Raw genomic sequence first — 12,312 nt, forward strand, 5'->3', positions numbered from 1 at the left:
TTTGAGATTCTTAGAGTACTTTTCTTGGAGGTTCCTGATGAACATCCTTACAGATTCTTTTTCAATAGGAACCTCAACCATTTTGGCAGAAGTTTCCTTCCACTTGTTAAAGAAGGAAGTGAATCCTTCATTCTCCTTTTGCTTCAACATCTCAAGTTCTCTATGGTCAGTCTCAACTTGAATGTTGCATTTGTATCTATCTATGAAAGCGTTTGTTATTGAATCCCAAGAGGAGATCTTCTCTTTATCAAGGGAAAGGAATAAGTGTTGACAAACAGTTTCTAAAGATAGTGAAAACAATGAATGGAAAGCCTTCCTATCAATCCCCTTAATGTTCATTATCGTTTCAAAAGCTCTTAAGTGGAAATATGGATTGTCAGTTGGCTTTAATCTTGGGATGTCATTGGCATTGAATTTCTGTGGAAGAAATTCCTTGTCCACCGAGACCCCTTCTGAGCTAATCCCTTGGAACTTATAGTCATTGGAGAGCTTGCTTAAGCTTTCTTCCATTCGCTCCATCTGTTGTTGTTTTGCAGGGTCATTGACTTGAAGAGCAATAGTCTTCATCATCTCAGTTAAACTAGCGAGGTTTTGCCTAAGTTCATTGACTTCTTCCTGAGTTGCCATTTTCTTCTTTGCTTTTCTCTTTTGTCGAATCGGTTTATCAAAGAGTAAGACTTGAAAGAAAACGTTGTCCTTGATTAGTCGCGCTTCCTTTCTTGCCCAAGAGCTGTAAATTAAACCTTATTTGACTTAATGACTTGACTCAAATTGACTTTGACTTTATTGGTTTTAAAGGCAAAAAAAGCTTAAGAAAATGACTCAAACCCCATATATTTTTGGGAATCAAGTATATGGGGTTCAAACAACATGGTTAAACATGGTTATGTTTAGAGGATTAATATCCGACTTACCCCCCTAAAAAATGACGGAAAAAACACACACACAAGACTCTCTAGACATGGACATGGTGTACAGTGTGTGCTTAAGAAAGTGAGTGAAAGTGACATGCTTTGACACTTGTGTAAGACCATGGGACTATGTGCTTAGACTCAAACAAGGACTAAATACAGCTTCTTCTGTTAACAAATTGGTTAATTCGACTCAGCGTGAAGACTAAAGCAGAAAACTGGACCATCGCCGAAGCAAAGGAACTGTCGCGAAACGCTAGGGGCCATCGCGGCGTGATAAGGTTATCGCGTCGCGATAGACACTTTCGCGTCACGCCACAGGTCAAACCTTCGCGTCATTACTGAAACGTCGGTCTGGGCCTGTTTCCAGTGTTCTACTTTAAAGGGACAAGCCTAAAGTCGTACTAAGTCAGTTTAGTCAATTTATTAGACTTTAATTATTCATATTAATTATTTAATTAGTTAATTAAGCAAAGTCCTATATAGTCATTAATTAGTTTATTTAAACTCTTAAACAAGTTAAACAAACGGTTAGTGTAAATATGCACAAGCAAAGATGCACAAGTAGTCATGTAAGCACAATATGATGCAATGAGTTTACAACCTAACCATGGCTCTAGTTCTCTAAAGTTTAAGAATAAAGGGTTAGTCAAAGAGGGTCAATGGTTATGAGTCCGGATGCATCGCGTGGAAGCCTTACCTTTGGAAGGGTTGGCGCGCATGGATGGGACCCCGCAAGTTAAACTTGCTTCCATGGTTTGGTCACAAACTCGGATGTACCCTTTGTTGCAATGAGCGTTCGATTGGGTAGATGGAGCGTGAATCCCCAAAGGTTTATGGCCATATGTAGAACACATATGGGTTTCGAAAAGTGAGGAAAACTCAATCAGGAAGTAAAACCGAGCAAACAGTACTAGAACCAGTCAAAGCAAGAACGCAGATTTCTGGCTCGGTATTGGAAGAACTTGGCGCGAGACAACAGGGACCATCGCGAGGCGATAGCCCTGTCGCACCGCGATATTGCTATCGCGTCGCGACAGAGCCATTGCACCGCGATGGGCACTGTTTTCTCAGCGCTAGTTCCTACATGCCTTAGCAGCTCTCTTTGTTCTTAGAATTTTCCAATTTTTCGCAGCATTTTTTCGATTCTAGTTGTGAAAGATAATTCCCAAATTTCCTACGTGTAAAAATCCTATGTTTTTGACGCATTACAGATGGTCTATCCAATGCGGACCTTTTTTATGCTTATACCAATAATGTCAATCAAAATTATGCACATGAATACTTAGAACATTTCGAGTCTCATCCACTCATTCTAAATATTGCCAAAATAAATTTTTAGGAATTAAAATAGAAATCCTCCCCAATGGAGTCGCCAAAAAATTGTAGGGAATATTTCAAGCATCCCACACTTGAGCCCCACTGTGATCATACACTAAAGTATGGTGGCGTCCAAAGGGAAGGAAGCTAGAGCAAAAGAGTCGCAAACAAGTTTTAAGAACTTGTAAACCGTTCACAAGGTGAAGATTACACCCCTTCACGATCCATGAGATCGCTAACTCTATAGTGATCTGGAACCATGACTGGATATTCGGGGATGAAGGTACAAATCCAACCTAAAAGAGATTGAACCTGCCCAAAAATAGGCCTCTACTTTATTCTTCTCATATTCATGTGCGCTTTCTGACTAACATACAACCAACATATTAATCCTAAACCTGTTTAATCTATGTTGGTTGAATATTAATGCACAAACAAATCTATTATTGGCGATCACTTGAATTAAAATCATATTAGCCTAAATAAAATTATTAATTATCTTATTAAGAGTGATTACAAATACAAATTCCCTTTAATCCTGCAAGAGAGAGCGTGATCAAGCAATGCAATAACAATAATAACAAGCAACATATGAATATTGACACAACAATCATTATCATCATCTCAATCTCATCAAAGCATAATAATAATATTAGCAAGATCCTAGGCATGATACTAACATGATTAATAACAAATCCTAGCATGTCACTAAACAATAAAGATCAAAGCTTTAGCCCTAACATGATATTAACATGATAGAAGAAATAGGAAGCCACCTAAGCATGATACTAGAAAGCAATAAAAGCATCCTAACATAACACTAGGAATTAAAATAATATTAGCATGCTTTCTAAAGAAATAGAGCAATAAAACAAACTTACTTTGTTGCCTCGTATCTCTTTCTATAAAAACAATACACACATTAGTAACTTCAAGGAAAATACTAAATCAAACAATTAATTTAAATAATTAAATTAGGGATTTGGGACCAAACCCTCAGAAATTATCAACCTTTCACGTCTAGGGTGAAGGCAACTTCGAGCTTGGCTAGGTGTGTCTAGAACTCGTGAATGCGGTATTGTGTTTTAAAAAGGCTAGGCTTAGAAAGAGGGAGAAAGAACAAGCTATTAGCTTAAGAGAGAGGAGAATTAGAATTAGATGATTGTTGATGATTGTAAAACGGGAAATAAGGCCCCTATTTATAAGGAAAAAGTCCCGAAACGATCAGAAAAAAGATCGAATTCGATTCGGAGTAAAACTGCTTCCATCGAGTCGCGACAGCTCCATCGCGCCGCATATAAATTAAATTAGACTAACTAACGTCCGTATTTATCTTTTAAAATCAGATTTAATCTTTTAAAACACTTATTTTCTTCCAAATAAAATTCTTTATTTTCTAAAAGATGTAATTATTAATCCTAATTCCATTAGAACTTAAAATAACCTTCTAGATTATCCTAGAAGATTAAAGTCAATCCTAATGAGTTTAGGAATGATAATTAATGGGCCCTCCACTTGATCATTGGCCGCATATAAAACTCATTTCAGGCCCAATTTAGTATCTTGGCCATAACTTCCTCATTATTCATCGAAATTGGCTTATAATATATCGTTGGAAAGCTCTTTTCGAGCCCAATCCAACTACACTATTATTGGACCCTTATCATGGACCAAACTAAATTGGATTGGACATTTTCTATAAATAGAGTATGAAAAGAAATATTTCTGAAAACAGAAAGAAATATTTTTATTAAAACGACCTCACCACAAGACTTTTCACATTTCACCTTGCTCGATATCAATGACGTGAAAGATATTCATCACTAGGTTTGGTTTTTTGGGAGACACAATCAGGTGTCTACATTCATATTTATTGAACTGAAATTATTCTTCTATATTCTAACATTTGTTGGTCCTATTTTCAAATTTTTTTGTTTATGTCACTCATTTATAATCTTGAAACTCATTGATAGGACGGTCATGGAAATTTGAAGAAAATTGAACGTGAAACAGGAAGCATCAATCATAGTTTGGATGATTTTGAAGCTCATTTACTTGAGTTCATGGATTCCTCGAAAGAAATATCTCTTGAAGTACTAGGAGCATGGATGGTACAAACTTGAGCATTTATTTCTTCAAATTTGTCAAAAATATAATTTTATTCGTGTCTCAATCATTTGTGTAAGATTTTAGTTAAATTCGTCCTCTACTTGTGTCAAAAAAAATATTGGTACTCCAATGATATTGTTTTTTTTTTTAACTAAAATTTGTCACAGGTTCAAAATCTAATTTACCCTTTTCTTCAAAAAAAAAAAATCTTTTTTATGCCTTTTTAAAGTGGAAACTAATTTTAGTGTATAGAGAAGGTACATGTTGTAACCACGTAAAATTTGTCACTATACGGTTAACATCATTGATTGTATGCCATTTCATGAATGGACACAAGACAATTGTTAGTTACTTGCAAATACTTTAAGCAGTGCCAAGGAAGTTGGAAGTTGTCTAAACACGATAATTAGTGTCCTCCTAGTCGTAGTAACTTTCATATTGTGGCTGCTGATCACAAAATTAGCATCCATCAAAGTATTTGTGATTATTGCTTCACCATTGCTCGCTGCGACTTTTATATTTGGAGATACTTGTAAGACCCTGTTTCAAGGCATTATATTCATATATGTTGTGCACCCTTTTGATGTCGGCGACTTGTGTATCATTAATGAGATAATGGTTGGTCTTTCATCTACATATTTTTGTAAATTAGATCATGGAAATGTGTACAGTGGATAATGGTGTGTTACATAAAGAGTGTAAGATGGAATAACCTTTTTTCCTTTTATTTCAAATGCAGATGGAGGTCAAAACAATTAAAATTTAGAAAACAACTTTCTCAAAATTGGTACGCAAGAGAAAATAATATATCCGAACTCAGAGCTATGCAAGATAAACATCATCAACCACAAGTCTGACTTTGATTGGAACGACTATATAGAGCTTGATGTTAATTTTTTGGACGGGGAAAATATCAAAATTCTAAAAGAAAAAATTGAAGTGTAAGTTCTTGATTAGTTTGCAATTTATTTAATTTATTTTTATTTTTTCTTTTTCATTGTATTCAATTTCAATTAGTAAGCTTACAATTTTCTATTACATATTTACATTTCATCTTGCAGGTAATGAAGATAAGTTCACACCAATTAATAATTGGGTGGCAGTGACATCTAAAGATAACTTCAAGATTGCGATTAATTTCAGACATAATGTCAAATTTAAAAGTCGCACACATTTTGATTGTCTTAAAGAGAAGTACAGGTTACAATCTGAGTTGGTTCTCTACATCAAAAAGTTTATCAATCAAATCTTGAATAATGAGGATGATTAAAATCTTCAGGTTTGTATTTATGTTATAAATGAAATTTATCAAATTATGTAAAAACCATTTTAAATGTTTAATTACAGTTTATATATTTTTCAATCTATTGAGGATATATTTTAGGAAATAATATGATATATTTTGTGACCATATCTTATGGCTAGAATATCTTTTGGTTAGTTTCCTAATTCTATCTTAGGTTAAACGTGTATTATATATTGGCCATGGTGGTCATCAATGAGAACTAAGCATTGGTGTGTTCATTCAATTTAGCATGGTATCAAGAGCAGGTTAATTTTTATTTTTACAAATAACAATGGTTGGAGACGACTCACCTCTATCGCCACTTTCTCTTCTCGAAATCGAACCAATTTCTCCATCTTACCTTGGGTTACAAGTTCGTCCTAAGGATTTTTATTCTCATATTCATCTCAAATCTAACAATTATGTTGATCAGTCTGATCAACTTTCCAAGATGTGTGATCTTCATGAACCACCCCTTTCAAATCATGGCAGCATGGGGGGAAGCATTATGTTGGCTGTGGTAAAGACATGGTGTGTGCCAATGTTGTTTTGGGTTCGAATAGCTTGAATAGTAAGTTTCATGTTACCTCTTGGATTATTGACACAGGAGTAACTCATCATGTAACCGGATATAAATCTTGGTTGTTTGATATACAAAGTTTTGAATGTCCGGTTGGTCTTCCCAACGGCGATGCAGTGGTAGCTTCTTTAATTGCTTCCGCCCGTTTGTCGGACAAGATTACTTTAATCAGGGTTCTTTATGTTCCTCACTTGAGTTGTAATTTTCTTTCTATGACACAACTTACCGATGAACCAAATTGTATTGTCCAATTTAACCCTTATATGTGTGCTATACAGATTCAACAAAAGAGCTAATTGGAACGGGAGCTAGGAGAGACGGACTTGACTATTTTAGCAATTTAGAATCGATGTATCATGTTGGTGTTGGTGAAGCGACTTCAAACTTGGAATTATGGCATCGTCGAATGGGTCATCCCTTCGAGAAAGTAGTTAAGCTACTTCCTCGTATTAGTGGCAATAAAGATAGTCTATATAAAGAGTGTGAAGTATGTATACGTGCTAAAAATCCTAGAGATAAATTTCCCTTGATGAGTAATGGTAGAGCACCTAGGATTTTTGAGAAGATACATTGTGATTTGTGGGGTCCATATTGACATGTCTTGTCGTGTGGAGCTCGTTATTTTTTTACCATTGTTGATGATTATTCCCGTGCCGTTTGGATTTATTTGTTGATTGATAAAACTGAGGTTTTCTATTATTTGTTGCTATGGTTGATTGACAATTTTCTCAAACCATTAAGATTGTGCAAAGTGATAATGGTACTGAGTTTAATTGTTTGCATGATTATTTTATTGCCACTGGCATTATTTTTCAAACATCTTGTATAGGAACTCCGCAATAAAATGGGAGAGTGGAGAGAAAACACAAACACATCCTAGAGGTTGGAAGAGCGTTGAGATTTCAAGCAAAATTGCCTATATATTTTTGGGGATACAGTGTTCTTGCCGCAGCTCACCTCATTAATCGTACACCCACACCCTTGCTACGAAATAAAACTCCCTTCGAAATTCTTTTCAATAAACCTCCTTTGTTTGATGCCATTTGCACTTTCGAATGTTTATGTTTTGCTCATAACCAGAAAACGAATGGAGACAAGTTTGCTAGTCGGACTAGAAAATGTGTTTTATGGGTTATCCCTTTGGGAAGAAGGGATGGAGATTGTATGATCTTGAGTCAATAGTTTTTTTTCTTTTGTGTCTCGCGATATAAAGTTTATTAAGGGTGTATTTCCTTATGATAGTCCAGAGGAGGTGAATATAGTGCCACATGGTGACACAAATGATGAAATGCATGAAGATTTTTTGGAGTATGATTTGGTTGGGGTTGATGACGAGAATGTTAGGGTTGGTAATGGTGGCTCCCTCGAAGGAGTGCAAGTTGCCCTACTCACAGAGTATACGAGGTATGTACGAGAAGAACAAGCTACTCTTATTGACGAAACAGTAGAGGCCACGGGCTGCTCGTGGCCAAATGAATTCAGCCACGAGCAGGTTGTGGCCCCTTCTGTCCAAAGTGAGCAGCAGCATCCTGAGGCCACGGGCAGGCCACGGCCAAGTCAGTCCAGCCATGAGCAGGCCGTGGCCCCTCGTGTCCATGGTGAACAACAACATGAGGCCTTGCCTTAGGAAGGGATCTCCGTGAGAAAATTCCTTCGGTTAAGCTTCGAGATTATGTAACTCATTTCGTTTTTGCTAATAGTCCGTCTCCGTTCTCCAACACTCCTTCAGGTACTCCATATCCTTTGGCACACTATATAAATTGTGACATGTTTTCTGTGAATTATCGCAAATTTCTTGCAACCGTTGTTCTGGGAAAGGATCTAAAATCCTTCAAAGAAGCCATGAAATCTGAAGGTTGGCCACGTTCTATGAAAGAAGAAATAAGGGCATTAGAAGACAATGGGACTTGGACCTTAGAGCATCTTCCTCCCTGTAAGAAGGCTCTAGGCAGTCAATGGGTGTACAAGAAAAAAAATTTGTCCAATGGTGATGTTGAACGTCTCAAGTCTTGCTTGGTTGTCTTTGGTAATCATCAGCAAGAAGGTATAAATTATGGTGAGACTTTCTCTTCGGTTGCGAAGATGACTACAGTTCGGGCTTTTCTTGCTATAGCCTCTTCGAAAAATTGGGAGCTTCATCAGATGGATGTTCATAATTCCTTTTTACATTGTGATCTAGATGAGGAGGTATACATGAAATTACCTCCCGGTTTTGAGGGCTTGGATTCGAGTTTTGTGTGTCGTTTGAGAAAGTCTTTGTATGGGTTGAAACAAGCTCCGAGGTGTTGGTTTGCAAAATTGACTACGGCTCTGAAAGAGTACGGTTGTCTTCAGTCTTACTCTGATTATTCTCTTTTCACATACACTAATGGCAATGTCCAGCTAATGTCTTAGTTTATGTTGATGATCTTATTATTTCTAGGAATGATTCCGCTGCAATGACTGTGTTCAAGGCTTTTCTTTGTGATTGTTTCAAGATGAAGGATCTTGGTCCTTTGAAGTATTTTTTGGGCATCAAAGTTGCTCGTAGTAAATCTGGTTTGTTTTTGTGTCAACGAAAATACATCTTGGATATTATTTCAGAAGCAGGGTTATTAAGGGCGAAGCCAAGTGGTTTCCCGATTGAGCAAAACCACAAACTTAGCCTTGCTAGTGGTGAGTTACTTGCGAATCCCGAGTCTTATCGCAGACTGGTAGGGCGGTTAGTTTATCTCTCGGTTACTAGACCGGATTTGGCGTATTCTGTTCATATTCTCTCACAGTATATGCAAGAGCCTCGCAGTGAGCACTGAGAGGCAGCTCTGAGAGTAGTTCATTATTTGAAGGGCACCTCGGGACAAGATTTTTTGTTTAATGTAGATAGTGACCTGACTTTGCAGGGTTGGTGTGATTCAGATTGGGCGACACGTCCTCTTACTCGTCATTCATTGACAGGTTGACTAGTGTTTCCAGGTCATTCTCCTATTTCTTGGAAAACCAAGAAACAACCTATAGTTTCTACATCTTCTGCTGAGGCCGAGTATCGACCCATGTCATCGATCACAAATGAGTTGAAATGATTAAAAGCCTTACTTTTGAGTTTGGGGGTTCAACACCCTAAAACGATCAAGTTGTTTTGTGATAGTCAATCGGCCCTACATATAGCCAGAAATCCAGTTTTTCATGAACAAACGAAACACATTGAGATTGATTGTCATATTATTCGTGATGCTATTATAGAGGGCTTAATAGCTCCATCCTATGTTTCCACTAAGGCACAATTGACGGATGTTTTTACTAAGGCACTTGGGAAGACTCGGTTTGATAACCTTCTTTCCAAGTTGGGCTTTTTTATCCCCATGCTCCAACTTGAGGGGCGGAGGTATTGAGGATATATTTTGGGAAATAATATTACATATTTTGTGACCATATTTTATGGCTAGAATATCTTTTGGTTATCTTTTTGTTAGCTTCCTAATTCTATCTTAGGTTAAAATTGTATTATATATTGGCCATGGTGGCCATCAATGAGAACTAAGCATTTGTGTGTTCATTCAATTTAGCACAATCTCACCTCATTCCTATCAGGGAAAATCAATCAAACAGCAATGATCAAACAATAGTGGCAACTTAAGAGTTTCCTAATGTTATTTCGTGTAGAAAATCTATGGAATATGGTGATAAAAAATCACTGAAGTTTATTTTTTCATTATGGCAATTAATAAGCATTCTGATTGACTTTTCTTTACCTTTATGTTAAAAAAGTTTTCATTATGGTAAGTCAAAAGATTAATCCAAGGACACATGTGACATAGGAAAAAATATATAAATAAAATATTGACATAAATTATCCATCTTTCAATGATCTCAACATATAATCCCACCTTTTGTATCCATATTCTTTCAATGATTGTAGATTGAAGGGGTGGAAATCTAAGTATCTTTCATAAGCAGGAAGGATCACTTTAGCCAAATCGACTCTCTCCACTATGTCCTATTATTCAAAAATGGCATAGGATATTAAAGGCAATTACAAAAGAGAAGATATTTGGTGAGCTGAGGCTTGCCTCACCAAAAGCTTCATAAGATAAGCACAAAATAAGGAAAATCCAACCTTTAAGAATGTTAAATCAATTATTATGATATCATCAAAGTAGTTATTGATATCATTCATATAATAATTAACCATGTCATCCAACCAATTAATCATTTCATACCGCTTAGAAAATTAAAGATATATCATTTGAGTAAATATTGATATCATTAAGACAATTAACCATGTCATCTAACCAATTAATCATACCATCCAGCCTAGACACTTAAAGATATTATTCAAACAACTAATCACATCCATCTAAAGAATAAATGATATCATCTAACTAATTAATCATATCATCCAGATACTAAAAGATAGCATCCTAACAATAAATCACATCATCCAAACAATGAATGATATCATCTAACAAATTGTTCATATTATCTAGACACTAAAAGACATCATGCATCCAAATAATTAATCATATCATCCAAACAATGAATGATATCTAACCCATCAATTAATTATATCATCAAGCTTAGACACTAAAAGATATCATCTGATCCATACAGTTAATATTTTTGGGGCAGCAAAAGCGCAGGATGCGAGCGCCATAACTAGCCATATCCGGAAGCACTTTTGGTTTGGTCTTACGTCATAACTTTATTAAGCATCATTTATGAGGGAAAAACACGTAAACAAATATTTTTAAGGTATAACTGTTTGTACACTACTTTTAAGAGTTTAAAAAAAAAGACAATTAACATTAATGAAGGCAAATAAATATATAAAATTTTAAGGGGCGTTATTGTTTCAACATTATTCATACAAACATAACAAATATAATTTATTAGAGGTAAATATGTAAATAAACATTTTAAGGGACATAATCGTCTTAACAATATTCATAAGGGGCATTATTATTTCAACAATATCCATATAAATAGCTTAGAATAAATATACTAGTAAGAAAAAGAACAAATTTAACCTATTAAGGGTAAATATGTAAATAAACATTTTAAGGGGTGTTTTAGGGTTTTTTAATATGTCCTTCGGGAGAGTTATAGCTCCAAAACTGGATCAACGTGCGCCTGTACCTGAATTTAATAAACAGAAGCTCTAGTTGTTCGAAGTTCCACCTCTGAAGATCAAGTTAGTAACGAACGAAGTAGATTAAATAATGTGGAAAGTAAAAGTTACTCTTCTAGAATCCTGAGATTTAGGTAAGTTTATTGTAATAACAGATGAATAGTGTCTGAAAATGATGTGTATGATCAACTGCCTTTTCCAAGGTAATAAATGTCCTTATTTATAGGAAGGACATAGGAGTGCATGCCCTTTCTTAGGTCATTTAACCTAAGTAATTAGGCTGCGCCATTTTTATGGCGTATTGCATTTTGAGCCCATGAAGGCCAACATTTCTCTTATGATTGGCGTGACACGTGTCTTATATATCCTGGTTGGCTCTTTTTGAGCTCCTCCTAGAGTGACAAGTGTCACAATCTAGTTGGTCCACATATCTATGGTATTGATAGCCTAAACAAGAGGTATAATTGTCTCAACACTATTCATAAGAGTTAGTCACACGTTTAAAAAGGTACGTAGTGATATACTTGTAAAACAAAAGAACAAATATAATTTATTAAGGGTAAATATATGTAAATAAACATTTTAAGGGGCATAATTGAAAGGAATGGTATCCTTCAAACAAGTTTATTATTCTGATAGAGGGTTTGAAATTATTAGAAAGCTAAGCTAATTATTCAATGAGGTCAAGTGATCAGAAATGCCTAGCTGGAGGCCGTTTCCGATCAATAATATTAATGCATAGTTAATATTACAACTTAATCTTGGTTGAACCCTTCGGGGCACGCCCAATTGTGTAACCGAACCGAAACGACGAATTAATTAAAGGATTAAATGAGTCATTAGAGTGTTACGAATAAACACGTCGCGGATACCGAGCTTAGAGCGTCGAAACCGAGCGTCGTAAGTTGAGTCGAATTTAGGAATCGACTAGACGAGAACTCAAGCAAACAACAAGTATAGCCCTAGCCTCGGAATGCCTGAGCCATCTGAGGGCTAGGGCAAT

This window comes from Chenopodium album, chromosome 16 (assembly GCF_948465745.1).
Source record: "Chenopodium album chromosome 16, dcCheAlbu1.1, whole genome shotgun sequence".
Classification (NCBI taxonomy): Eukaryota; Viridiplantae; Streptophyta; class Magnoliopsida; order Caryophyllales; family Amaranthaceae; genus Chenopodium; species Chenopodium album.